This window comes from Pelodiscus sinensis, chromosome 1, assembly GCF_052426305.1.
Source record: "Pelodiscus sinensis isolate ZL-2025 chromosome 1, ASM5242630v1, whole genome shotgun sequence".
NCBI classification, from domain to species: domain Eukaryota; kingdom Metazoa; phylum Chordata; order Testudines; family Trionychidae; genus Pelodiscus; species Pelodiscus sinensis.
Window position 1 is genome coordinate 152,139,416 of NC_143052.1, and position 23,866 is coordinate 152,163,281.

The following is a 23,866-nucleotide window of genomic DNA, read 5'->3' on the forward strand; positions in this document are numbered from 1 at the left end:
TTTCCCCATCTAGAAAATGGGATTAATGATACTACTAGGGATGTATGTGAGGTTTTATTCATAGGCTGTGTCTACACTGGCATGAATTTCCGGAAATGCTTAAAACGGAATACTATTCCGTTTTCAGTTTTTCCGGAAAAGGAGCATCTACATTGGCAGGCTGCTTTTCCGGAAAAGCCCTTTTTCCGGAAAAGCGTCTGTGGCCAATGTAGACGTGCTTTTCCGGAAAAAAGCCATTTTCGCGATCGGGGCTTTTTTCCGGAAAAGACTACTGGGCTGTCTACACTGGCCCTTTTCCGGAACAGTGTTCCGGAATAAGGACTTATGCCCGAGCGGGAGCAGATTAGTTTTTCCGGAATAGCAGCTGATTTTGTACAGTAGAGCATCGTTGCTTTTCCGAAAATTCAAGGGCCAGTGTAGACAGGTCGCAGCTTATTCTGGAAAAGCGGCTGATTTTCCGGAATAAGTGGCCCAGTGTAGACACAGCCATAGTGTTTGTAAGAGTCATAAAGATTATCTGATAGAAGGAATTAGAGAACAGTATTGTTATTGTTGTGTATCACTGTACTGTAATTTCTGGATGGGCCTATAGCTTACCATTTGAACATCAAAGCTGCTTTTCTTATTCCAGTAATCATTGAGCGGCTTAAGTATTGAAAATTGAGAATTAGGGAATTAAGTTTTATCTAGGTTTCATGGGTCATATCACTATAGATTGCCACTATGTTTTATGTTGACCTCTGCTGAACCAAGGTGTTGATGGTCTAGTAGTCCAAATACACTTCTTAATACTACTGAATGTAAAAACCCATGTTTATGAGATAGAATAGCCATGCTGTTTAGTTTTCAATAACTGGCAAAGTGATCTCATAGTAATTCAATATCTCTACAGTCATGTTTATGAGTTATTGATTTTTGTTTGTTTGTTTTGTTTGCTGTTAGATTTGCAGATAGGGTTTTAGTCTCCTAACCAGCTGTAATAAGCATAGATGCAATCCATCCCACATGACTTTATTTCCTCAAATTAATAAATAATATTTTACAGTTATATGTAGTACCACTTTTTAAGGGATTCAGAGCTCTTTATACATATTAATAAATTAAACCTGACAGTGGCCCAAAGCCAGGTGAGTATTATTTTCTTCATTTTACTGATGGGGAAACTGAGATACAGAAATGTGTTATAATATGGTCAAGGTCATGTAGAAGAGTTGAGACAAGAAACTGACTCCTGATAACTCCTAATTATCTTTTTAAACTGGAAAGTCACATCTGTACATTTCCTCTCTCTGTCTAGTGGGGAGACTAGAAAGCTCGGTTTTCTGAGGACCCTTTGCTAAGCAGTTGTATGGACTTATCTGGAAAAAATTGCTAGATGAGTTTATGCAGCTGTTACCCTTCCCTTACAGATAGCAAGAATGACACCTTCATGCTTTCCAGTCACTCTTTGCTAAGCCAGGAAGAGAATGAATTGAGGCCACTTCTGGCCCAAGTCCCACGTATGTTGTGCTGCCACCATTCCAACCTGTTCCATATTGTTACTTCTTGTATGTGTATGTATATTTTGTATATAAAAATAAAAAATATATACCCTAGGGACAGACTGAATATAATGGCTCCAGTCCCAGTAATCTTGACTTAAGACTGGTAAGATTGATTTTAATTTTCATAATACTCTTTTCTTCTGGGTAAAGGAAGTAGAAATGGCACATTTTGTCCTTGCAGAAATGTTTCCCCAATCACATCTGAACTGTAAGATCCGGATTTCACTTGCCTCCGAAAATGGGGAGAGGCAGTTTTCTAGGAAGGCATCCAAAAATAATCGGTGTGGGAATTAATGATAGTGTAAATTGAAGAAACTGCTTGGCTTTCCCTGTTCTTGTGTGCACTCAGACTGGAAAAGGGTAGTGGTCTTTAGGGTCTTCGCAGTTAGGGTCACCTGTTCATTCTTAAAACAAATAAAAACATGTCCCTCTCCTAAAACAGAAGAGTTGGAAGAAGGGAAGTGGAGTTAATCACAGTTATTTGTGCAACAAGGAGAGGCAGTGGCTAAGACACAGGAATAGCGACCAGGTGGTCCTACCACCAAATAATCCTGGCTTTAGCAACTGTCTTCTGTGGTCTTGAGCAAGTCATTTTCCCACTTTAAGTTTCCCCATATGTAAAATAGCAAAGATAATACTTATCTCAAAGACTGTTGTGAGAACTAACTAGATAATGTTTGCAAGGGCTTTTTGGCATGAAAATGTGCTGCAAAAGCACAAGCAGTAGTGAGGGATTAAGCCCTCTTATGCGATCTTGATGATTGCCAAGGAAAACTACCTGAAGTTTGGTACTGTATTTGTAAGTAACTCAGGCAATGCACATTTATTTACTTTTATTCCTTGTTAATTAAAGAAATCTTTTAAATACACGGACGGACATGCTTAGTTTCAGCTGGCAGCCCACAGGTTAAATTATCTTTTTTGGGCTTCTCTATGTAATCAAAACACAAAAATAGGGCGCATTAGATTTTTCTCTTCTGATTATCTTGTGTATTATGTCCCACAGTTCATTTATATTGCATAGAGCACTGCACCTTTACTGACTTGGACATTGATAAACATTTGTCATCTTTGTTTTCTTTTTGTCTTTTTCTACCAAGTTATAAATTCTGTATTCTGTGGGTCTTAGATTCACTCTTGCTACAGAACATATACATCACTTTTACAGTGGAGTTTAGAAGGAACATTTTACAGCTCAGGTTCCTATCCTGGTTTTAATACAAAGTCATGAGTACAAAAAGTTTGTCTATTGAAATGACCTTTTATGAAGCCAAATGACTTAACCTGTAAGAAACTGTCCATAACAAAATCTTGCTTCCACTTACTCATTGTTTGATTTAAGAAGTCACATTATGGCTCAATGACTCAACCTCTCTCTTGCGGTTACTGGGAAATTTAAGAAGAAATAAAAAGGCAAAATGCATTCTTGCAGCACAACAATGCCATGCATTGTAAATCAGTGCCAGCCAGAGAGATATCAGGAAGTAACAAGTGAGGTGGTATCAGCACATACTTGTTAATTCCAGGAATGTTTCAGATATCTGAGTGCTTTTTCTGGACAGATAAAGGATGATGTAGAAACTTAGAGATTCAGTTTGTAAGAGGAATGATGAGTCTTGCGTTTGGGGCTTTTTGCAGTTGGACTCTCATATAATTGCACTCCAAGTGATTATGCCTATTCAACTGTATCTGTAAGAGTGGCAGGAAACTTTATAGAGAAATGCAGTAAGTAGTATATCTTCTCAAAATGCCTTCTGGGAACTGAATGCCTTCTCCCTCCCTTTTCTCACTTTGGCTCTTTGAACAGTAATTTTGCATGGAGCAGGTGGTCACATTTCAAGTATCACAGTTCAGATTTCAACTAGTAAGTATGTATTACAATTGGTTTGATCATTTCTTGTTACAGAGGAATTCATCTTTATCTTTTCCAGTGTCATAACTCACTCTGAGTCTTTCCTGTCTTTTCTCTGTGCCATCATTACTGATTTACCAGGACCTCCATAAATACCTAAATACAGTAGATATGCAGCTATTTGCAACTTCTCTTCCTTCAGTGCATCTGCTTGACTCATAGATCTTCCTCTGTGCCTGCTCTAGTCTAGCTCTTTTGTTTCTTTGATTTCTACTCTCTGATTTTTCCCTTCTACTCCCACAAGTTTAAGATGTCTCTTATCTAATGGACTTCATGAAAAAATTACTGAATGAAATAGTATGGCCTATTTTATGCAAGAGTTCAGATTAGACAACCACAGTTGCATCTTCTGGCCTTGACATCTGTGAATCTGTATTTTTTAATATTATGGGTCAACTTTCAAGAAGAGTTTCCATCTTGACTTTAAAACCACATGTGTGAGTTTTGCAACCAGGCATTATTTCATTAAGTGTTTTAGATTTCTTTAGGCAGACCAGGAATTTAAATGTCACTCTGCCCAAACTGTGTGAGTACAAATTCCCAAACCAATCCAAGTCTTCCATGTGAAAAATACGTGGGCAGAAAGGAAAGCAAGACTCATTCAAGAAAATAAGAGATGGTTTAATACAAAAAACAGTGATCTGGGGTTTTTTTCCTCTTCCTTCTTCCAAGTACATCACCTGGTATCCAGCTACGATGTTTGTAGGCTTTTCCCTTTCAGAATTACTGTTCCTTTTTGAGCTCTACTTCTTGTCCTGCTATTTCTTTCTGTCGGAGCCATTCATTGTGTCCACACAGTTTTCTCCTATCCCAAACTCAGGTCTGGTCTGCACTATAAAATCAAATCAATTTAAGTCAAGTTGACATACAGCCACCACATTAATTAAAGTGGTGGTTCGCATCCACACTATGCTGCTTCTGTCAGTAGCGTGTGTTTTTACAAGGAGCACTTCCACTGACTGAAGTGGGGCTGAAGCCCCTTCCAACCCCAGGGCTGTCCTTTACATATACAGGCAGTCCCCGGGTTACATGGATCCGACTTACATCGGATCCCTACTTACAAACGGGGTGAGGCAACCCCGCACTAGCTGCTTCCCCCCAGCAGACCAGGGAGATGCGGCGCGGCTTTTCTCAGCAGACACCTCAGCTTGAGAATAAAGGACTGAGGGAAGTGAGGTGTGGGAGAATAAAACTGAGCTCTGGAGAAATGTTTGGCTAGAGTTTTCCCTGCAATATGTACCAGTTCCGACTTACATACAAATTCAACTTAAGAACAAACCTACAGTCCCTATCTTGTACCTAACCCGGGGACTGCCTGTACTCATATATGTTCCTTGCCACATGTAGTTCTGTATCTCCCCAACAACTTTAAAACTGCTCAGTCTTATTCTTTCATTAGAGACAAAATTCCCATCATTATTTTTTCATATATACTAGGATTGATGTGGGGTCAGTCCCGCCTCTCCTTTGAAAAGGCAATATAGAAAGCCATGCATCAGCCAGCTCCGCAGTGTTGACGTATCCAAGTTCTGCTAGTGAGAGAGATGCCTCTTTTCCTTTTATCTCCAAAGTCTGATGTGATTTGGTGAGCACCTGTTGTTGCCTCCCTGCTGCAAATGATAGCCAAAGACAAATATAGTAAAACTCCATTAGTCCGGCATCCAATGCTCCGGGACTCCTGATGGTCCGGCACCATCAGGAACCCGGAAGTGCTGGGGGAGCCAGACAGGCTTCCCCCATTCAGCTGCCGCTGAAACTGACCAGCAGCTGAATTGGGGAAGCTGAGAGCAGAGCATTTGGGGTGCTGCCGGGTTGGTCTCGTAGCGCTGCCCCTCGGGGCTGCGGGACCAACCCGGCAGCACCCCAGCTGCTCTTGGGGACACCTGGGGCAGAGCAGCTGGAGTGCTGCCGGGTTGGTCCCACAGCGCCAAAGGACGGCGCCGCGGGACCAGCCCGGCAGGACCCCAGCTGCTCTACCCCAGGGGTCCCCAATTCAGCCGCTGCTGAAACAGATCAGCGGCTGATTCCAGGAAGCCCCGGGCAGAGCTGCTCTGCCCGGGGCTTCCTGGAATCAGCCGCTGATCTGTTTCAGCAGCAGCTGACTTGGGGATGCCGGGGGCAGAGCAGCTGGAGTGCTGCCGGGTTGGTCCCGCAGCGCCAAGGGGTGACGCTACGGGACCAACCTGGCAGCACCCCAGCTGCTTTGCCCCAGGCATTGGGATTCAGCCGCTGCTGAAACTGACCAGCAGTGTCAGTTTCACCAGCAGGCTGAATCCGGACGCCTGGGGCAGAGCAGCTGGGGTGCTGGGTGGTTGGTCTGGTAGCGCCTCCCCTCGGCGCTGCGGGACCAACCCCGGCAGGACCCCAGCTGCTCTGCCCCCGGGATCCTCAAGTCAGCCGCTGCTGAAACAGATCAGCGGCTGATTCCAGGAAGCCCCGGGCAGAGCAGCTCTTCCCGGGGGTTCCTGGAATCAGCCGCTGATCTGTTTCAGCAGCGGCTGAATCGGGGACCCCTGGGGCAGAGCAGCTGGGGTCCTGCCAGGTTGGTCCCGCAGCACCGTCCTATGGTGCTGCGGGACCAACCCGGCAGCACCCCAGCTGCTCTATTGCAGGCATCCCCGATTCAGCTGCTGCTGAAACTGACCAGCAGCAGCTGAATCAGGGATGCCTGGGGCAGAGCCGGACTATCGTAAGGGGGGGCTATGAGGGGTCTGGGGTGGCATCCCCTCCCACCCCACTCCAGACCCCTCAGCCCCCCCTTCTGATAGTCCGGCATATCTGATAATCCGGCACCCCCTGGGTCCTAAAGGTGCAGGATTATCGGAAGTTTACTGTATGTCCTCAGCTACCAGTGATGACCTGACATGACCTCATGTACATATCTCACTTCCACCTTCTAGGATAAAACAATTAACGTTTAAAATAATTTACTGTTTGGAGATCTTCACTGTCACACAGGAAACCTGAAATAAATGTCTGTTTCATTTTCTTCACCAGCCAGCATAAGGTTGGAATAGTACAGTTAGCACAGGTGCAGTGCCACCAGGGGAAGAATTACCTCATATTTTATATCATAAAACAGTAATAATCTGACCAGTGAAGGAATAGCATTAGCAAAGTCTGATCAGAGTTTTCTCCAATGCTGTTGGTTGGGACTTAGGACTTCAGTGGTTGCAGCTAGATTTAGAATTGGGAGAAAATGAGTGATTCTTCTGGTTCCAGTCTGGACACAAAAATAAAATTCAGGATAGAACATAGCTTTATGTTTTGGGGACATTGGGTCAACACTGGAAGTTCTGTACTAGTAGAGAGTTGAATGCTGTGACTGTTCTCTCAGCATATTTGTTCATTTTAATGCATCAACTGAACATATAACAAATGAAAACTACACAAAGGGCAGTTTCTATCTGTCTCCTTCTCCACCCTCATCCCCATCCCTTCCCCCCAGTCTAATCTGGTTAGATGTACAAACTGTGAAATGTGCATGTAATCAATCACAAAGATACCTCAGTTATGTTCTCCATCCTGACTGGCAGTCTACAGTTGCACACAAAAAGATGTTCTTTGATCAACAAGTTTGTGTGTGTGTGTTTGTGTGTGTAAGTAAGTAAAAAATAACCTTCAGTAAATAACTGTGGAAAGAAGGAAATGATATTTACAAAGATAAACATTCTGCATGGCAAACAAGTACGCTGTGCAGTTAAAAGAAACAGTGCAACGCTCAGGAATTGGTCCTTCATGAAGGACTAAGATTGTTCAAACTGTGTGTTTTCCATGCACCAGGGAGACTGCTTTAATAGTTTACAACTGTATTTGAATCTAAAATTAGTCAGCTATTTGGAGAGATAAAGATTGACACCAACCTTTCTAGACAGTAAGGCACTTCTTTTCATCCAGAGCTACTAAGTGAACTCAATTTTATAATGTAAGGGATGTGTTTAAGGAATTGGCCTGCTTGTGGCTGCTGAGCAGAGCTGAATACAACTCTGTGGTGGCACCTTGTAAGCATTTTCTTGAGGCATTGTGGCCTCATATCTAGGGAACTAGACTGGAATTTAAGAATCCTAAGTTCTAGTGCCTGCTCTGCCCCTGGCTTGCTGGGTGACCTTGAGAAAGTCTCCTCCCCTCTCTTCACTTCAGTTCTCCCATCTGACCTCCCTGTAAAGCTCATTGAGGGCTACTGATGAAAAGCACTGTATAAGAGCTGGGTATTAGTAGGTTTGATCTACCAGCATCTGTGTGCCTTTCAACTTGACTTCTGTGTTCAAAGCAAAACTCTGGTGAGTGTTGAGGGTTTAAAAAATGTATGCAAAAGCTCTGTAGAACTTCAAAGCTTGCCTGATATCAAGGCAACAGTCCCTGGGTTGGGGTTTCACATAAATTACTGGGTTTAATCTCATTCTGTGGCAGTGTGGGCCTCTGTCCCTGCCAAATTCTTTTGGCTTGAGCATGGACTCTGTGAAGACATAGAGGGTACATCTAGACTATATGGCTCCGTCGACGGTTTACCGGAGTGGTTGACAAAGAGTTCTCTTGTTGACCGCGCCGCGTCTAGACTGCTGCGCTGTGCCAGATCAGCTGATCATCGGCACAGCACGGCGGCCATTTTTATTTTAATGAAGCAGGGATTATTTAAATCCATGTTTCATTGACTATGCCGAGTAAACTATTTTACATGGCTCCGTCGATGGAGCCATGTAGTCTAGATGTACCCAAAGTGCCTCCGGGTTCACTTGACAGAGCAATGCTACTCGGGCTGAGTTTCAAGTTTGTAACAAACTCATGAGATTATATTTTGCTATGTGAATACTTGTATGGCTGTAGCTGGAAGCATGGTAAAGGGCTTGCCCCAATAAAAGGAGAGAAAGTGCTTCACTTTGCTTTACAGCTATGTATGGCACTTCACCAGGAACCTTATCTAGGTCTCTTTCCTGAAGTGTGGTAAAAATGAACGAAAGTCTGTCAGTGTATCATCTCCCTTTCGTAAATAATTCCTCTGTGTTTCTGCCATGAATGGTCATGTGATAAATACTGAACAAAAATTTTGAAATGTTAAAGGAATAAAACTTCTCAGGGAGTAAATTATCTTTACAACTGGCCGATATAAAATAATACAGTGGAAGCATCTTAAAGTAGTAATTGACAAAGGAATAAAACTGCTAAAAGAATATATTCTTCATGCACTGAAGCGAAATGTTTAATAGTGTTCAGCTGTATTTAATCTCAAAGGGCCTGCAGAACAGGCACAGAAAATGAACTTAACCTACAGAAAATAGATGTAGGTGATCTTTTATGAGATCTCACATGCCTCTGCTTTACCTGCTGGCTGCTGTCAACAGCCATAGAGTGCTATGGCAAAATCAGTGTGAGGAAAAATAGTTGATTAATATCATGGAACTACTTTGCCTTTCATCTGAGAATCAGAAACCACTTAATGGAAATTAATGACCTATGCCTCAGAAGCTCTCCACCTACCAGTGAAGTTTCTAAGAATTGTTCCAGTTTTACAGTTGTGGAAACTGAGGCAGAAAGTGGCAAAATTACTTGCCTGAAGTTAGACGAGTCAGTGGTAGAGCTGGGAATAGTGCTCCGGAGACCTGAAATCCAAGCCTCTTCTCCAATAGCTAGAACGTGCATTCTCTGTAACTTGTGTTTTAAATCTCATCTATGCTATGAAACAGAAGCCTCATTTATAACAATATTACCCCCCCACACACACACACACACATTTGGTTATATCACACTTCAGTGTTTAATTATAATTAAATCCAGTTATATTTCAACTAAGTTCCCCAGTTTTGGTGCCATCTTGCAAAGCCCAAGGCTGTAGCATACTTTGGGTACAAACTTAAAATATGGTGTGCTTCCACTAAGGACTACAAAACAAAATGGCATTTTAGTTATAATTTTATTGTAACTAGGTCCCTTGACAGTAATTTTTGCACCATAGATTATCCTCAAATTTCACAGAGAGCTGATAATGTTAGTTTTACAGAGACAAAGGGCTGAGGAGCTATTGCAACACACTGTATATAGGCTTCAAAGGTTGACTTCCCTAATATCTGACAAAGGGGATGCGTCTAGACTGGCAAGTTTTTCCACAAAAGTAGCTTGAATACACTGGCCGCTTGAATTTCCGCAAGAACACTGACAATCTCATGTAAGATTGTCAGTGTTCTTGCGGAAATGCTATGCTGCTCCCGTTCGGGCAAAAGCCCTCTTGTGCAAATGCTTTTGCGCAAGAGGGCCTGTGTAGACAACGCAGTATTGTTTTGCGCAAAAAAGCCCTGATCGCGAAAATGGTGAGCGGGGCTTTCTTGCGCAAAACGGCGTCTAGATTGGCACGGACACTTTTCCGCAAAAAGTGCTTTTGTGGAAAAGCGTCCATGCCAATCTAGACGCTCTTTTCCGCAAATGCTTTTAACGGAAAAACTTTTCTGTTAAAAGCATTTGCGGAAAATCATGCCAGTCTAGACGTAGCCAGGGAGAGCATTTGGAGAGGGGGTAGAATTCTCCCAAGTTGCAATATGATGTGACTTGATTCATGGTTTAGTGAAAGTACATCTGTTCCAATCTGATATTTTTAAAGTTTACACTGGGGGGGGGGGGAGGGATATCTGCTTTTGATGTTCAGATGGAGTCTTAAAGGGTGCATGGAAGGGATGGAGGGACAGATTGGAGGTTGGAAAGTGTAAGTCAAAATGCATTGCAGTAGCAGTTTAGAAAGGTGGTACAGTGTGAGCTGTGTGTCATGTCTTAATAGTAACATCACTGACAGAGCTCTATAGTGATCACAGTTGCGGTGATTGCAGCTGTCAGAGCTGTTTCCCACTCTGGCACTCTGAGTGCAGAAAGTGGAGGCCTGCAAGAGACCTTAAAAATACCTTGCCTCTATAGGCTTCTGCTTTAAAGCTCCCCAACGTCACAGATTCCCTGGTCTTGGGACATAGGCTGCCACCATTAAGTGAAAACCCCTTTCTTCTTAGACGCAGGAAGAAAACACTTGAACTTCTTCAACAGAGAAACCCCAAGGTCTTTTGTCACAGGAGAGCTTGAAAAAAAGAAGAAAACAAACTGCAATCTGTGATAGCTGACCTCTCAGTCTTAGGCATGCATAAATAGACTTCTTATTACCTTCCATGACCCAAGAGTCAAATCATCACCTTAAAAGTGGTGATTTTATTAACAAAACAAAAAGATGTACTTGATAAAGCATACTTAGTTGTTAGCTGTTACAGAGCAACTAAGAAAACAGATTAAAACACAGAGAAATTATGACTTTGGGATACAGCATAAAATAGATTTAGCACAGAAAAGTTTAACCAAAAACAAAGAAAATAACCTGGTCACATCTGAACAGACATTTCCCTATCTTCTTATGATCCGTGCTTCACGTTCCAGTCCATATCCATGCTCAGTATTCCTTGTAGTCATGGTAGTTCTGCTTGGTTCAACACATCTTGTTACCCCAACTCTGGGCTTAAAACTCGCACAAATTAAAACAGCAGATATATTGGCATATCTTCCAATTCAGATTTCAGCACTTTTTCCCATTGGTTCTCCTGGCTCCCTGCCAACACCTCCAGCTACCTGAGTTTAACCCTATAGTCAACGAATGCTGGCCAGTACTACTATCCATCACAGCAGCTCCTAAGTCATGCACAGTGCATTCAGCAACGTTCTCCCTAACTCTGCGTCATTCTGAACTGTTTATATCCCATTCTCCCATTACTGTATTGGCTGCTCAGTCAGTCCCACCAGATAGCTGAAGTTCATTCTCTTAGGACTCTGCCTCCAGTGAAGCTTGTGGATGGTTACATCTTGACTTTGATGGGAGTTGTATTAGGTTTTTAATGTATCTGTCAAGTACTTTTCTGTATTCTCATTTTTCTTATTCTTGGCTAATTCTCAATTAACTTAATTAGAAATGAACCTGAACCAAAACCACAAAGCCAAACACCCTCAGAAGTGAATCCAGATTTTGCAGCCTTTCTGGATTTAATCTCTTTTTAAAAGCTTGAAAACAATGGGACAGATTTTTCAACCTTGCTCTGCTTTCTTTGTGATGCTCAAATGGAAGGGGATGTGAAAAACTTCAATAAGCAGGTATGGAAGAATAGAAGGTGGGTGGGTTTGGAAAGCAGCACACCAAAGAAGTGATTTATAATCTGTGTTCTTGGATAACAGAATACTTTCACTCCCTACTTATTCATTGCATGCTGACCTTAGTAACAAATTCAGGCATAGTAACATACTCTATAGACACCCCTAAAATGTTGTACTTTCCTGTGCACACAACTTTCTCAAACTAATTTGAGGCTGAAATTTTTCATGCTTAGCTCAGAGGTGAATTTGTCTGAAAAAATAAAATAAAAAATATCTTTTGAAGAGTGTGTGTGTGTGTGTGTGTGTGTGTGTGTGTGTGTGTGTGTGTGTGTGTGAGAGAGAGAGAGAGAATGAAATATATTCTCTAAAATGTTCTAGTAACAAAAGTTTATGTCTGCATAATTTAAAATAAGCCCCAAACCGGTGTTATTTAAACTTGGCTTAATTTAGCTCGTTTTATAGATTTTACTGAGATCTACATAATGAGCAAAATTTTGTTCAGTAGTTTAAAATTGTGGCATTTTGTGACATTCATAATATGGATAAACTGAATAGCTTTTGTGCCTGTACTTTTGTAGCTTTTCCATTGAGATCACTTCTCATGCTCATGGTGACAAACTTGTGATTTTCAGGAAATCATAATGCTTCCATTTATTAGCCAGAATGTTTTCACCAGCTTTCCTGAAAAAGAGAGTAGAGTTTTTCATTATGGAATATTTATGGAATAAAATTCAAATAAAAGGTGTCTTGGAGTCAGGATGAGAGTGGGAGTGGTAGGCAAGAGCCATATTACCTGTACAGGGTCCAGGCATGTGTTTTTATTGCTGCCGTGGATTACTGGTTTTTGTGGTTGCAGTTATTATGCCTACTTTTGAAAGATTCATCATACATCTATTTCTCAGTCCCTCTTCACTTTTGACTCCAGGTCAACCTCTTTATTCCTCTTTTCCATTGGGAATAGTCTCCCTGATGATCCATGTTGAAGGTTTCTTCTCCTAAATCCAGAGATTATCCTTAACCCAAATCATGGTTCTGAATATCTTTTATTCCTCAACTGTTCTCAGCTGTTGATAATCTTCAAATAGTGCATTTACTTACATTGCACTTGGTTGTTGTTGACAATGTAAGTTAAAAAAAAAGTTGTCACACCTTATTTTTTTATCTCTGCCTCACATCCAGCTTTAAGATCTTTAAGTAGGTGAAAATTGGGGCCTAAAGTACTTGAATATCCATTTAACATATCCTGACAATTTCCTTTTAATCTATCAGATACTTAAAAAGTCTAATCTTTCTTGTTCTAGCAATAGCTTGTCTGATTTGAGTGGCACCTTTGGGTTTAATGAATCTGGATGTTGGTGACTCACCTCTAACTGTGCAATAGCTCCTGGGGTGAAAATTTTTACCTGACATGCACCTCAGAGTGGGAATTTTCTGCCTATAGCATTCCTGACATTGACATTTTTTCTCTTTTCTCTGTTAGGCTCAGATATTACTTGTGGACCTGACAGATTTCAAATTGCGTGAACTTGTAAAAGATTTTTAGGAACAGGGGCTTGAAGAATTTAGTTTTTGTTTAGAAATGGGCCTGAATCTAAAGTTTATGTTTCTACATGTGGGACACAGGTTTGGATACTTGCACTTTCTCCCCAGGCTGGTAGTACTCACCTCTGAGTAAGAGTGAAGGCTAGAAGTGTCATAAGCACCTACTTATCATAGAATCATAGAATGGTTTATGTACCAGTCTATAAAGTATCAGGGTTGGATGAGTTTTCTCCTCCCCTTATACATTCTGTCCTCCCAGACAAGACCTGTCCTCTAAAGAAGGGCGCTCATGATGAAGTAGAACTGTGGAAAGAGAAGTGGAAAAAGGATTATGGGAAGGGGATTTATGGGAAGCCAATACACATTGACCATATGTCATGTCCCTTTTTAATACGTTTTCAGGACAAGAATCATTAAACAAACCGTTTGTTGGGACCTTGGTGTAGAGTTCCCAAACAAAGTTCACAAACCCAAATCTGAGAGTCAGGTTAGGTTTATCTCCTAGCACCTGAGAGAGAAATCACCATCCCCTCCAATCTCCTTGGCTTCTCCTCTCTCTTTCTCCCTCTTCTGTGTCTCTTCAGTTTCCTGTTCCTGTATTTAAATAGCTCAGCCCTAGGGTAGGACAGAGCCTCCTAGATTATTGCCAGGTTGTCCCTTAAAGGAGTAGTATATTTTTCCCCCATACATGGTTTCCAACAATGCTTATATATAGTGTCTTTTGTACACAAAGCCACTATTGTAAGCTGGAGGTGCACATTCTGGCCCTCTAAATATATATATATGGGATGGGGGGAGATTGCCTGAAACCTTTTCATTAGTTAATAATCCCCTCTGCCCACCCATGTCTAATCTTGTAAAGAAATTGAGTTAATAAATATAAGATATTATTAAATAAAGTAAGTATTTAATATCATTTGTCGTCTTTGAATTCAAGCTGCAATACAACAGAATTTCATTTTATAAATAACACCTTTCGTGCTTGCACCACAGGGCATGATACAAAAGAATCTAAATAGAACATGAATGCTGTAATCAAATGCAGACCCCAGGAAGGCAGATTAAAAAGGCATGTTGTTGGTTAGAGCAGTAGACAAGGTAAGTATAGTGGGTCACAGCAGAAAAGCTAGTTGCAAATACAAAGCACAGTCAAGTTAAAATTATTTACTTGTCCCACTTCAAACCATGAGTGATTGTTCCTGCATCCATGATCTATTTTTTTAAACACAGGAATATCTTGGAGGTTGTTACATTTTAATGGTTTCTGCAAAACAGAAAAAAAGCCACAAAACTGTGCACATTCGCACATACCTTGGTGCACATAAAAAAGTATCTTCTGCAGATAGATGGGAAAGATTATAGGGAACATTGGATGCTACCTTGTGACCTCAGTTCCGTTTCTAGCTCTACTGCAGATTTTCCTGCGTGACTTTAGTTAAGTCACTTACGGCCATATTTCCAAAGGTATTTATGTGCCTAAAGAGACTGAAAGGTACCTAATTGGGTTTTTAAAAGAACCTAGGTATAGTATGCTCTCTGCAGTCTGAGGAGAGAAATGGTCTCTGGAGTAGGCTTGTTCTTTACCAGAAAAGGGCCTAAATATGGAGACCAGGACCTTGCTGGGAATCCAAAATTGGATGGTGGACTACTGCAGAGTATAGAGGAATAATGTCATATGATCTAGAATATTCTCCCACTCAGAAGATAAGCAGTCTGTCAGATAGACCAGATTAAGCTTTCATGTGACCATTCATAAATGCGGACAAGTATATAAGGATTAGCCATGCAGCAGAATTTTGAAGAGCAAAGCAAGCCACGCACACATCTCATTCAAAAAAATCATAGATTTTAAGGCCAAAAGGGACCATTATCATCAATTAGACTGATCTCATTGAATGGGACAGATGAACATTTCTGAAGCCAACTTTCCATGCAAATTTAGTTTTCTTAGGATTCAGAAACTGGAAAAAGAGAGTTATGGAAGTCTCCCTAATGGTCTGCAACATCCAAAGGGCAAGTATAGCTAGATATCTAGATGGCCTCAATATCTAGCTATTTAGATGGGGGAGGGATAGCTCAGTGGTTTGAGCATTGGCCTGCTAAACCCAGCGTTGTGAGTTCAATTCTTGTAGAGGCCATTTAGGGATTTGGGGCAAAAATTGTCAGGGATGGTACTTGGTCCTGCTGAGAAAACAGGGGACTGGACTTGATGACCTTTCAAGGTCCCTTCCAGTTCTAGGAGATAGGCAATCTCCATTATAAAAAATCACCATCATATCTGATAGGGTATGTCTACACCTGCAGCCTAATTTGAACTAGGGCTGCAAATGTAGGTATTTGGAATTGCAAATCAAGCCCGGGATTTAAATATTTACAAAGCCCGAAATTTACAAGCCCGAAGTAACTGCCCGAGTCTACAAGCGGCAGTGAAATGGGCATTTGAAATAAATCCCTAGTTCGATCTACCTGTTATTCCTCCTGCAGTGAGGTTTAACAGGTAGTTCGAACTAGGGCTTTATTTTGAACGCCCGTTTCACTGCCGCGTGTAGACGTGGGCAGTTACTTCGGGCTTGTAAATTTAAAAAGTGGTGCCCGGCCGGGAAGATGCAAATCAAGCGCAGGATATTTAAATCCCAGGCTTGATTTGCAATTCCGAATGCCTACATTTGCAGCCCTAGTTCGAATTAGGTTGCAAGTGTAAACATACCCATATAGATTGATTAGTTTATCCTTGTAATGCCCCAATGTCATAGGGAAATATTATTAGCCCTAAGTTACAGATAAAAGAGGTGAAGGTCAGAGAGATAAGTCAGTCTTTGAGTCTATGTGGAAATAAACGCAAGTCTCTTGAGCCTATTCCAATGCTTTAAACACATGCTCCCGGTTTCTCTAACATAACAGCACTAGAAGACTTACCCAGCGTTGCCCAAGGTTAGGGCCGGCCCGGAGCGGTGGCTATGCAGCCCACCCTCCAACTTGTCCTGGAGGCTGGCCTGGGGCAGTGAGGACTATGTAGTCCACCTACCGTCTTCTCCCCAGGGCCGGCCTGGAGGCCATGCAGACCACCCATTAGCATCTCCCCAGGGCAGCCCAGTGGTCCCTGGAGCAACATAGTGGACAGCATCTACTCCCTGGGGCAGGCTGAGGTGGCAGGGGCTGTGCTGCTGGCCAGCAACTGGTGACTCTGGTGCTTGCTGTCCCCCTGTTGTAATTTCTGAGTATAACTGTCCTTGCTCTCACATCCTTTCCATTTGATATGAAACAGTCACATTCCATGTACATCCCAATTATCTTGGCACAACCAAACCCTGACCTTGCTTTCAGTTAAGATAAGAGGAAGCTGCCTACCAAATGTGATGGTCCTAGCTCTTTAAGAGGTGTTCTTGAACAAACTGACTGATAGATGAACAGACAGTCAGACAGACACACATTTCTTAAATATATAGAAAGATTGACAATAACCCATATGTCATAGGCTTGTAGTATTTGTGAGCTGCAGCATATACAAAATCCAAGCTTAGTTACATAGGCTGAGGCAGTGTTTGATTAGTGAAATGAGTTTTATATTACTGTGCGAAAATGTGCTAGGATAGATATTTCCTTGGGAGTGATAAGGTGTCATTGAGTGTGCTCTAGGACAGAGAAGAATATGAGTACAGGCAGTCCAGATTCCAGGGTTCTAATCTTTATGTGTGTGTCACTTTAGTAATACCTAGTACACACAAATTACATATATGGAAATTAGTGGGGCATGGCAACCCTGTGTGTTGACAAAATGTCTTGTGGACTGACTGCACATAGAACCCTGATGGGCCACATGTAGCCCTTGGTGTGCAGGTTGCCTGCCACTGCTCCAAACTAGGGATGTTAGCGAGTAGTTGACTGGAGTATCGACTACTCACTTCTCCCTATCCTTGCTCCTCTCTGAGACCCAGCGGTGGTGGGGGGACAGGAGCCGGTGTTGGGCAAAGCTGGCTTAAAATCCAGTTCCCCCCCCAGCACTGTCTCCACGGTGCTGCCCTGACCCCCCTTGCTGCCTCTATCACGGCGGCCCAGTCTAGCTGCACACAGGAGCTGCTCTGGCAGCAGCCCCTGCCCATGGCCAGCCCTGGCCACCGCAAACAGAGGCTGCTCTGGCAGCCGCCTCTGTTTGTGGCAGACAGCTGGGACTGAGCAGTCCTGGCTCGTGCTGGTCTGGGATGTTGCAACTCTGCATTTTAAATGTAGTAAGAGCATCATGGCTCTTACTACATTTAAAATGCAGAGTCGCAGCACGGGTGGCTCCTGGAGCTGGCATGAGCCAGGACTGCTCAGTCCCAGCTCGAGCTGGCTCCTGGAGCTAGCCCCGCTGGGGCTCTGCAGAGCAGTACATATTGACTAATCATGTCGATACAAATTGTATCGATTACACGATTAGCCAGATAGCCACATTTTAACATCCTTACTCCAGACCCACAGAACGTGATCAGCATGAAGAGAAGGAGAATATGCAAGTGTCTGCGTCAGTCTCCTGCACTCCCTCCTACTTTTGGTGGTTTTTGCTCTTCTTTGCCTTGCATGAGAATATCAGACTTTGGGAGATCTACATTCTTGCAACATATATCAGGCAGCAAGATGAGCCCCTGAGTTGCTCTTGTGTTTCTTAATGGACATTGTTCAGTAATACTGGGTAAGCTGTGTATTTGGAGTGCACCTGTAGAATCACAGCCTGACATGTCAGTCTGCCAAACTCTAGTCCCAGAGATAACAGGCAAGAAAGGCTGTATCAGTAAAGCTTCAGTGATGGTAGTATATATCATAGTATATTTTTTAAAAAATGAAAAAGAAAAAAAGTCTCAAGAAGGAATCTCTAAAGAGACCTCACTAGAACACAGAGTACACAGAATGGAGATGTTTCTGTGGCCAACTGATTATTTTTCCTTAATTAGGTATGAGCAAATGAGTCTAACGCTGAAGAACAAGTCCCTAAAACCAGTATGTAAACCATGGGTTCCCAAACCATGGTGTGTGTGAAGAAATTCCGGGGGGGGGGGGGGCGCAAGGCGACCCAGATGCCCTCCCTCCCCCCCCCCCCCCCCCGTCAATCCCCCCCTAAGTTTTTCTGCTATTTTTGTTTTTTGGCCCTGGTCAGTTCCTTTCTCAACAAGTTTTGCTGCTATTGGGAGGGCGTGCTGCCGAAAAGTTTGGGAGCCACTGGTGTAAACAATGTCAGCGAAGAAAAAAATAAAAATAAAGTCTTCTAAGACTTTACCTGCCACATTGAAGGTAAATGAAATATTTAGTGGCAGTAGCAGCATAAAATGAAATACGAGCTCGTGTGTCCCAAGTTATTAGTGACCTGTTAAAAGACAGGCTGCAAAGTGCCTTTACCAAATTAAAACTTTGAAAAAGGGCACAAATGGGAAATGTCAAAATAAAGAATTGGAGGAAAATGATTGTCCTCTCGGCTCTTGTGATACTGAGGCTCTGGCTGCTGGTAACAGAGGTGAAATAAAATTCAGAGTGGCTCCTAAAATTTGTAATGGAAAGAATCCAAATTGACTGGCAATCTGCAAGAGATTCAGATCATGATCTTCATAAGGTGTCTGCTACATAAGATGTTTGTTTAGTCCTGATTTTGGGAAACTTCATAGGCTTTTTTTAATTAAAGGTTTAATTCTGCCTTCTTTTCCCTGTTCTTCAAGTTTCTGTAACACTCAGTGATACTAAATAATCCAGTTGCCAGTGTGCTTAATTTAATGCCTACTACTGATTTCTAGGCCATTAAGCACAGGACTTATTAATCACAGAGGGCCAAATACTACACTCACTTTCCTCTATGCAAATTCCTAGAATTCAGAAAATTATTGGGAAACCGAGGTCAGTTGAGCAGCTTGAAAATCTTACCTTTTGTGGAAGTGTTGGATGGATGTTTTACTAGGTTTGGTCAGGAATTATTTTCTGCAATTCTATTCTGTTCAGGTTCTTGTACCATATGCACCATCATGCTACCTGAGCACCTATTCCTTTTGACTTTTCACTGACTTCGATGGGGCTTCCCTGCCATGAGGGTAGAATTTGGCTCAGTGTTTCCTCAAGAGCCAAGCAGAAAACATCTAGTTGAGAAACGAAAGCGAGAGTAAGCCAATAGATGACAAAACAGGTGAAAATAAGTTCTGGGGAGCAGATTAGAACACTGGTCTGAGTTTTGCATTTTGCTCTTGGCTTTCCCCTGATTCATTGTTTGACATTAGGCCTCTCTGTGCCTCAGTTTCACCATCTGTAAAATGGAGACAGTAATACTAGCCTGCAATATCTCATGTGTGTTTTGGGAGACTGAACACATTAATGTTCATAAATAATTTGACACCCTTGGATTGAAGGCTCTATAGAAACTATCAAGTGTTCCTGTCATGCGCTTGAAGAAGTGTTCTGAAGGTGTATGGAGAGTCCAACTATCTTCAGAGATTCCTATTAAAGTGATAGGGCTAGACTAGACAAAGGTTACTGGGACAATAACTTCTACCAATCACCCACACTTGGAAAAATCTAAGTGTATTTGAAACTACAGACAGATTTTAATGAAAACTATACATACCAGGAAAGGGGCTAGGAGGAGGATGGGTGTATAGGAAAAGAAATTGAAATGTGGCAAAGTTTTTTCAGAGTCAGATTAGCAGGTTGATAAACTGACCTTGGGTTAAGAGCAGGGATGTGAAAGGTTAACCAGTTAATGGGTAAGCACCAATTTGATGCTTACCAATTCCAGTAAATCAGTGGGGGCTGGAGCAGCTCTTGTCCAGAGCAGTCCCTTTCCATGGCAGGTCCAGGCCCCCTGCAGCCAGGGGCTGTTGCAGTTTCCAGAGCAGCCTCTGTCTGCAGGGAACATGGGTGTAGGGGCTGAAAGCCAGCAACAGCCCCAACCCCTGTGCAGAGGCTGCTGGGAGCTGCTCCAGCTGGGCTGAAGCAGTCCCCTGCCTGGATCTCAGTTAATCAATTAACTAGTTAAATGTTAGGTTAGCCTGATGTTTAACTGGTTAACTGATGAACCAGGATTTTACAAGCCTGGTTCAGGGTAGCTATTTACTATGGATGGTGCTAGATAAAATGTTCATTTGGATTCGAATTACACATTATAATGCTTGGTATCACTATGCATCCATCAGGTCTAAAATTAACCAGTTAGACTAACATGATCAAATAGTAAAAAAAAAATGGTCTGGTAGCACTTTATAAACTAACAAAACATGTAGATGGTATCATGAGCTTTTGTGGGCACAGCCCACTTCTTCAGATGACAGGAGTTATGAGTTTAGGATGTGCAGACCCAAAATAAATAGGAGAGAGGAAGGGAAGGGGGGGGGGAAGAAAAGGGGTGGGAGACAGGGAGCTAGAGGGAATCAGTAAGTATATGAAGATTGGGTAGTTAAAATGAAGCAGATAAGAATCAAAGTCAATTGATAGTATCCTTCCTGACATAGGAGTCTACACAAAGATCTGTTTGCACCTTCAACAGCTGTTAAGTTGGTAGTGACCCACCAACTTAACAGTTGTTGAAGGTGCAAACAGCTTAAGGCAAACCTGTTTGCACCTTCCTCTTCCCCTCTCCTATTTATTTTGAGTCTGCACATCCTAAACGCATAACTCCGGTCATCTGAGGAAGTGGGCTGTGCCCACGAAAGCTCATGATACCATCTACATGTTTTGTTAGTTTATAAAGTGCTACCAGACCATTTGTTGTTGTTTTTCTGTAAGTGTACGTCTACACTTGCTCCCTAGTTTGAACTAGGGATGCAAAAGTAGGCAACCGAAATTGCTAATGAAGTGGGGATTTAAATATCCCGCGCTTCATTAGTATGATCTTGCTGGCGCATTACTCTGCTCAACAGCTGTTTCGAAAGTGAAAGTGCGCGCCGGGACACGTTAGTTCGAACCAAACCCCTTGGTTCGAACTAACGTTACTCCTCTTTTTTTGCATCCCGGCGCTCACTTTCACTTTTGAAACAGCTGTTGAGCGGAGATCATGCTAATGAAGTGCAGGATATTTAAATCCCCACTTCATTAGCAATTTTGGTCGCCTACATTTGCATCCCTAGTTCGAACTAGGGAGCAAGTGTAGACGTACCCTAACAGACTAACTCGGCTACCCCCTGAAGCTTATGATCAAATAGTGTAAGTTTTCACTTTCCCTCAGCTCATCATGCAATGTGTTGCTGATATCATTCAGACTATTCTGTCTCTGGAGGAGAAGTTGAAAATTCTTGTTTATTTTGTTTTGGGTTTTTTCTTTTTATGGTCCGCTTGAAGTTTTGGTCCTCAAAACGTTTTAACGATAATAGCTTCCTAAAGAGGCCCGTGTCTGGAAGAGCAGTATTTATCCATAACTTTCAATTTACTCAGCTTTCAGTTTTGATTTTGCTACCCATTGCTAAACATTCTTGTGTCTGTCAACCCGTCTACATGTGTAAAGCACCTATCTTGGATGAGAGTCCAGAAAGAGAGAACACCACTTCACCAGCAAGGCACCATATTAAAAGTCGTATTTTTAATTTGTATCTGATGAACACAGCACAGGAAAGCAGTATGGGGGAGTAGTGGGTGGTTTTTCCATTGAAAGTATCTTGAAAAACAGGGCCTCTATTGGGTTAATAGGGACCACACTCTTACAGCTCTGCCAGTTCACTCAATGTTATTCCAACACCCTTTATGGTTTCCATCCCGCATCTCTTTCCTGACAACTGACTTTTAACTTGCAGCATCCCTTGCTGTTCCTGTTGTGGTCCAACACCAAGCTTTTTAGTTTACCTCATTCTTACTAGCAGCCTATTCTATTCTAGCCCCAGGCCCACAAACAGCTTTACCAGTCTACTTGTAGCATCACTCTGGCGTTGCAGTCCTGGACCCTCTCCCAAGATAGCTCTGCAATCTAGCCCTCAGTGCTGCTGCTGCTGCAGTCTTTGGTCTCTCATGAACAGAGAATTCTGACTCACACTTGACTGTGCCAAGCTGTGCAGTTGTTTTGGTTTTAGACAAGAGTCTAGGGATTGTATTGAGATCACCATGCTCACTTCACTTGTGACCTATGGTAAGATAAAACCTATCTTATAAGTAAATATGAATTCCAGTCTTCTGGGATGAGAATCATGGCATTGGCTTACTAGCCCATAAATCTTCTCAGAAATAGGGGGTGGAGTAGAATGGGAGAGCAATAGTACCTCCCTTGAAATGCTCATGGCCTATCAATGCCTTTATATATTTTATTTGACCTTCCTTCTCCTTCCCCTTGCCTTGAACTTCCCTTCTGAAACTGTCCTGATGGCGCAGTGATGATCAGAGCTAAAAAAGTTTTGTTAATAGGCTGCCACAAGAAATCATTGGAACAGTGACATCTGTTGAATTTGGACGGTTTTGTTTGTCTACTGGGAAATTGCATGAACTTCCCAACAAAGGGTTTGTTTTGTTTTTTTTTCAAGTTCATGTTGCACTTTTTTTTTGACGGAGGTAGCTTCAGGAGACATGGTTGCTTTCTTGCTTTCTGATGTAGTGTAAAGTTTTCCATTGAGAGACAATAATGTACATTCCTCTGGCAGGACGAGATGGATTTTTGTGTTTTTCTTGCTGTTGTTTATTTATAAGACATTTCCTCTTGGTTAGTGGAAGTTTGATCGTAAGAGGCTCCAGTGATTTTCCTTCCCACCTCTCCCCTCCCTAATTTCTCTGCCTCGGCACTCGCTCTGGAACACAGTGAACTCAAAAAGCCCAACAGGGCAGGGGGAGTTTAGCAGCCAAGCCTTACCACTCTCAAGAGACTGTGAGGTGATTTTCCTTCGTCATTGCTTGGATCAGAACAGCAGCCTTGGTGAGTGGTGAGGTTCCAGAATTTGATGTGTCAAGGATTCTATTCTTGGTGCCTTTGAAGCAAAGCAGGAAGCAAAGCTTTTAATTTTTTTTAAATAATCACCCTGGAAGATGGAGCTTTTAACAGTTTTTGCAGAGCTGAGGAAACTGCGCTTTGTATTCACTAGGCAGTAAGAGACCAAATAGACTCTGTGTTTAGGGTGACTTATCCTGTATTCGTAGGCTTTCCTGCTGCCACCAGTGGGTGTCAGACTTAGCAATAGTTAACAAGGTGCTTGGAGGAGACAGAATGGCGAGCCTGTAAAGGGGGAGGGTGTGGGGCGAGAGAAAAAATGTTAATCCTTCACTTGGAGTTTCTGTCTGGCAACTTTTCATGTCTCTGTGTTCTGAGCATTTACATTATGCTCTGAATACCTGATTGCCCAACCAAGCAGAAAAGAAACTCTACAGAGGACGCATAGGAAAAGAAAGTAGTTCTATGAAAGCCACCTCTGGGAATAGGAAGAACTAGTTGGTTTGTAGATTGCTGCTCCATGATTTTTGTGTTTGGTTTTTGTTTGGGGTTGTTGTTTTGTTTTGACCTAGCTCTCTCTCCTGCCTTGTTTTCTCTTTGAGTCCATATAGAGAAGTGGTATATCACGGCATTAAGGAAAATAATTTATTTGATACAATTGCTATACACATCCTATTCAAACATTAATGACATAAGTACTAAAACATACTGTGAGGTATTGAGGTGGAATTATGCAGATAGGGAAAATGAGGCACAGAAAGTTGAGGTGATTTGTTCAAGGAGGAGTCAGGGACAGAGCAAGAAATGGAATCCATAGCTTCTTACTCCTAGTCCCAAACTACACCCAATCTTTTTCCCCAGTCCATGGTAAATAGAGATAACTTTTCTTCTTCTCGTGATTGTCGTTGTGCC

General features: G+C 42.3%; 1 protein-coding gene across 34 annotated transcripts in view; it reads left to right on the top strand.

The window, feature by feature from the left end:
- The window catches only part of ZBTB20 (zinc finger and BTB domain containing 20), a 715,034-nt gene that overhangs the window by 427,594 nt on the left and 263,574 nt on the right, over positions 1-23,866 (top strand). For 2 of the 34 annotated variants that reach the window (XM_075906239.2, XM_075906220.2), the window contains exon 1: positions 20,814-22,942. The exons of the other annotated variants lie outside the window; for them this stretch is intronic. The gene's annotated coding sequence lies outside the window, so the exon portion shown is untranslated. Of the gene's footprint in view, positions 1-20,813; positions 22,943-23,866 lie in introns of those variants that run through there. 34 annotated transcript variants of the gene reach the window in all.